The sequence below is a fragment of the Hibiscus syriacus genome, unplaced genomic scaffold (assembly GCF_006381635.1).
Source record: "Hibiscus syriacus cultivar Baekdansim isolate YM2019G1 unplaced genomic scaffold, ASM638163v2 tig00110858_pilon, whole genome shotgun sequence".
NCBI lineage: Eukaryota > Viridiplantae > Streptophyta > Magnoliopsida > Malvales > Malvaceae > Hibiscus > Hibiscus syriacus.
The window spans coordinates 684,961-691,031 of NW_024062890.1; positions in this window are offsets into that span (position 1 = coordinate 684,961).

The window sequence follows — 6,071 nt, forward strand, 5'->3', positions numbered from 1 at the left end:
TTAACCTCTCAGCAAATCTCGTTCTGCTAATTCCAGTCCCACATTCGTCACCTCGTTAATATAATTAATAATGCGGCTTTTATTAGAATGGTCTTTTTCATTACCATCCTCTTCTTGTTCCTCCTCAATCACGTCATCTTCTTTGAAGTTATAGTAATTATTTTCAACTTCATGTCCATTTTCCGAATAGAAATTTACCCCTATGGTTGAAGGAACCAAGGAAGTAGCGGTTGAGCAGAGCTAGGAAAAAGCTCGTGCTCGAGAGCTTCCATGGCGTCATAGAAAGGCCAAGGAGTGCCCGAAGCAAGGCCTCGGCGTTTGGAGCGGTAACGTCTGCGGAGCTTCTCCATCTTGTGACGGCACTGGAGGGCTGTTTTGGCGGTTGAATCTTGGAAGATGCCGTCACAGCTACTTCTTTCCATTGCCAGGCTTTGAGTTTGGTGCGTTGGAGAGAATGCCATTCTTCATGGTAGGCCTGGATTAGGTTGACGGTTTCTTGGTGTGTCCAGGGAAGTGGTTGGGGCATTTTTTTTCAGGTTTAGGGTCGGCTTCTGGAGATAGATATTACATTTTCTTTGTGGAGAATGGGGGTTTCTCAACTTCAGAAACATTGGGTGAGTATATATTACATCGTTTCGTTTTTAAAGTTGTTTATAACTTATATAAATTGATTCTTCTTTCTTGTAATCTAGGAATGGGCCTCACAGTGCTTGTTCGCCTCGCCCACAACATTTGTTTTTGGTATCTACAAACAATAATATTGCCTTCATTCTTTTTCTTTTTTCTTTTTTAATTTTTTATAAGAAAAAGTGATAGAGCCCTCCTGACTAATTACATGGGGCTATCTTTATGAAAAAGGGAAACTAAGCTATCTGGTGGTTCATGGAGTTCCTGGAGCTCATTTGGGTGTTGCCATGCCAATTAGGCTTATCCATCGGCTAGTTTATTGCCTTCCCGAGGGGTGTATGAGAACGAGATTTCTCATTGTCTGCTTAGTAGTTTCGATATATGGTGGATAATCGTGAGTCTTCTTGTAATACCCTCATACTGATACAGGTGAGCCGAATTAAGTCGGGGTGTCACATTAAGATCACTGGAGTGACCAAGACAAACTCCTGGAAAATTTAAATTTTTTGTTAATCCATATAAAACTATAAAATAATTTATATAAAAAATACAAGTTCACAAAACCATTTATATGTTAAAAATAGAATTCAACAATATCCAATAATGAAACAAGTTTCAGACTCGAATATAAAAACATAATACAACCTACATGTCCCCCTAATTACATGCGTTGTATTTCGCAAGCAATGTTGAAGAAACTCTTTTACTGATGTCGATAAAAGCACATGATTAAACTCTTTAACATGAAATGATAAGTAACAGAGTGAGCTTTGAGAAGTTCAGTAATACAGAACTACCATATGAATGCAATAGGTCATTAGGTGTAAGGTAAAGCATAAATTTTCTTAACGATACAGACATATCAGGTTCTAGTGTTGAGTTTAGATTCATTAATTAGTTTTTTAGGTAACAGTCGAGAAACTTACAGTCTAAAGGGAACATTTAGAGAAACATATTCAGGAGACTGAGAGAAGGAGTCTAGAGTGTTCCAACAAAACCATAAGAAGTGTATTGATATTTTAGAACAATTTAAAACATATTTTAAGACCACAGTAATACCCTCCAATCGAACACCAATATGCAGTCCCCAAATTGCATTCATAAGGACTTACCCTAGGCCCATTAGGTAAGAGCCAACCTAAGGGAGTGTCTTGGGGTCTGAGAGCCTACCCAATAGAGTACCTTAGGGCCTTAAAACCTATCCGAGGAAATTCCTTGGGGCCTCAGAGCCTACCCAAGTGTCACATTAGGTCCGTAAGGATTTACCAACTTGATCAGAGCTGAACCTCCATACTCCATAATCCTACCCAGTTAGTATCCCAATAAATCGGTAAATACAATAAACAGTAAATTCCATGATCCATAAATTAGGCGTAATTATATTTTTCATTGAAAACTGGTAAACAGAGAGCATATATCAAGCAACCATAGTTCATAACAGTAAAAGAGTAAATCAAAAAATCATACTATCGAACAACTAAAAGATTTAATAAATCAGTAACTTCGGTAAATCACATTTCAGAACAGATAAAACAATCATATAGCACATAATGAACACACTAGAGGATCCAATTATTTTCCGGAGGTACTTGGTATTTACCAGGCAGGGAACCAAAAGACTTTTGTAAATTGATAGAATTTTATAAACGAGATCCCTATGAAAAAGGGTTCGATAGATAATAGATTAATCAGTCATTCAGGAAGTAATACCCCATGATCATATAATATTCGGATATATCAAAAAGGTATTCAAGAACTATTGTATAAGAAATATTTAAAAAATCAGATATCCCCATAGTGATTTCATCAATCAAAATTTATAAGGTCATTTTAGTTATTCGATTTTCTAGGAAAATTGTGATAATTCAGTTTAGTAAGGATAAACAACGATTTGCAATATTTCCGATTTCAAGTGTTTTATTTGACTTCCAAGTCCAATCGAACTGAACAGATCTCAGCAATACGATATCGAGTATACAGGTAGATGAATTTTACAAATATGCACTTCTTAATACCAATTGCACCTTCGAGCTGGACTGATCACTTTAAGAATCATCATCGTACGAATCTTGAGGAGACAAACATGTATTTAAGCGGTATTTATCTCATTCATGTATTGTAACAACATCAGGGTTGGTCGACTTACTTAGGTTGTGCTCTATAACCATTTAGAGTGGTATACCATTTAAGTCATATTGGTACTCAAGGTTAATTTAGCCATTTCAGAACTCAAAGGTATTTTGGTCATTCTGGAGTTCAGGGGTAATTTGGTCATTTTCTTTCGATCAGTCATTTCATCATGTCCGATAACTTGATTTTCAGATGTTTGTTTAGGAACCAGATGTTCTAAGACTTCCGCTATCACGGAGGTTAGAAATTGATTACTACAACTTTCCCGAACATATCAATAATTTAATAGATGAATCTGAGTTTATTAGGTCGAAGACAAATTCTCAGGTAAAATTCTATTAACATGGTGAGTTCATGTCCATTTATACACCTCAAAGGTGTTTTCGTAAATTATTACCCAAGAATTTCTGGCGTCAATACTTTCAACAAGAATCATCAAAATTTAAGGATTTCAATGTTAATTCCTTAATATTTTAATCACCAAAATTGAAATTGTTATTTATCGATCTTCTGGATCCTCTACGATTCAAACAAGTCTTAATAAATTTAATATCCTTTTAATCCTTCAGTACAAGTTTAAGAATAATCATTAGGATTTATCAGACCAACATTCTAAATCATGTATTAACCAATTACCAACATGAACCATAAAGTATACATAAGGTAGTAAAGTATTACCTTATTTTTCGAGCTATATTGGTCGGTCATTAAAACTTCATTCGATCACCCTTGAACTTGAATTCTGTTGAAAACATTTTGATGTTTCGATATAACAAATTAAGTATAAATGAATTTTAAGATTTTACAAATGATTTTCTAAGTATATTCGATTTAATTAGTCGAATATCAAATTATTACTCCAAGTCTTTCAAGATCAATTTCAAACCTTACTAAATGTGTAAAATTGTGTTTTATACTTAATATATTTTTGAAACAATTTTCATAAAGTATTTTGAACCAAAATCAAGCCTAAAATCAATTTTTCAAAGTGATGCACCGATCCATGCATCGATGCACCATGGAATAAATTGAACATCGAATGCATTTCATGCATCGATGCACATACCATGCATCGATGCACTCATGGTTATCGAATGCATTTGATGCATCGATGCACCAGCCATGCATCGATGCACTCAGGCTTTTTCAAAACATCGAATGCATTTTATGCATCGATGCACACTTAGTGCACCGATGCACTAAGTGTTCCAATGGTCAAAATATTTGAATTTTACACTTGATGCACCGATGCACCCTGTGTATGCATCGATGCACGCACGCTCCCAACCAGTTTTATTAATTATTTTCACACTTAAACGATTCTATTGACTCCACTAATCATCCCCAATGTTCAGAATCAATTGAAGGATTATTTAAACAAGCTTAGAAACCATTGATCAACAACAAGAAATAACAAGAAACAAGAATCAAGTGAGAATTAAAGAGAAAGCATCAAACTCATTGTTTGAGCACTTCAAGCCTATTTTTCATTCAATATTCATTTTGCTTTCAAGAACACTACTTGTACTCGATTGTATTCATTCTTGAGCGTTCTTTTCTTTGTTCTAGAATTGTGCAAACAATCTAACTCGTGAGGTTTTTCCTTGTAAGTTTGCAAATTTGTGTATTTCTTTTTGAGAAAGAGTGTTCTCAAGAATTGGGGTATATTCTTGAGGGAGTTGTAAGGTTATCTCTTTGGCCTCAAAAGAAAGAACAAATTAGTGAATTTGTTGGAAAATCCTTAGTGTGGATAGCTAAGGTAGTGGACGTAGACTTTGGTTGAGAAAGTCGAACCACTCTAAATCGCTGTGCAATTTCTTTCAATTTTCTGCAAAAGCTTCCACCAACTTTTTAATTGCCAATTCACCCCCTCTTGGCCGATTCCGTCAATTGATTAACTCAACAAATTCAACATCCCAAAATATTGAGTCTGAATTTGGAGAAACGAACTTCGGATTTAGACTCAAGATGTCGAAAAACATAATATATGACTTTTCGGAAAAAGTTAACTTTTTGGTCAAAGTCAACCCAAAAGTCAATGGTTAACCGAGTCAACAAATCAGGGCACATGTCAGAACTGGTTCAGATTAGGCCTGACCTGGTTGGTTCAGATTTTGGACTAGCATATTGGTTCAGATTTGGGCTCACACAAAGGTTCACAAGTCTTGGGCCTCCACTCACACACTATCAACCCAAGACCACAACCCATCTTCTATGTATTGGATTTATGGTTTCTAGAGCCTTTCGTAGTGGCGGTGCGATGAACGTAGATGGGGATGACGACAGTGGCATGATCGATAGTGACGACAATGACCCAAGGGACATTTCTGGTTGCAAGTGGTCGGGAAGCACAAAGATGATGACAGTGAGACGAACTAACGATTGTGGTAGTCGGAAATCATGACAACGTTGAGGTTATCTCATTTTCCAATGAAGCTTTCGAGGTTGGGTTATGGTCAGACGAGGGTTACGCCTCAACTGGAGAGGGCAGTGTGGAGCTACACTGACTCGATCGACCGTAATCGACGAATTTCAGTGGCGCAATGCTAGGGATTTTGACGAAACATTTGAGTGCTTTCTCAAGGCGATCGACGATGATTTTTGATGAAAGACAAAAAGGGTTTTGGTCGGAGAAGGCAACAATCTCGGTAGTGGCAGTGGTGCACTCCACGACGATCAGACGTCGAGGAATTGAAGACAGTGAAAGCGTCGGGTGGATAGGAATTTGGGGGTTTTAATTTGGGGATTTGGATTCTTACAATATGATCTTGGAGGAGATGGTTTTGGGATTTAAAAATCGAATCAAATTGTTATAAACAAGTATTTCTCATTTTGATGCCCTAGCCTAGTGGCTAAAGCATGGAAGGCCATAACCTTAGGGTCATGGGTTCAAACCTCCCCGCCACCAATTTATTTATTTATTTTTCCTATGGTTAGAAATGATTGGTAAATTCAAGGTTAAGTCCTTGAACTGATTTAAAGTTTTCAGAGCCACCCCAAATATCATAAATTTAACAATTTGGTCCCCAATTTTCTTTCAATTGACTTTCAAATTTTAATACTTCTTAATTTAATCCTTTGATTAAATTTGGAGTGTTACACTTCTACCCATAGATAATGGCGGATTAATTATAGAAATTTTTTTTTGAGGTGGGTATTAATAAATTTTTCAGAGTAGGCACCAATAGTAAAATGAACCACTGATATAAAAAATTCTGATTTCTGGGTGAGCACATGGCCACCCTAGACATGCTTTGCATCCACCATTGCCCATAGAGGGGTTGGTTATCATTTGGATAGCTTCCTTACAGTCT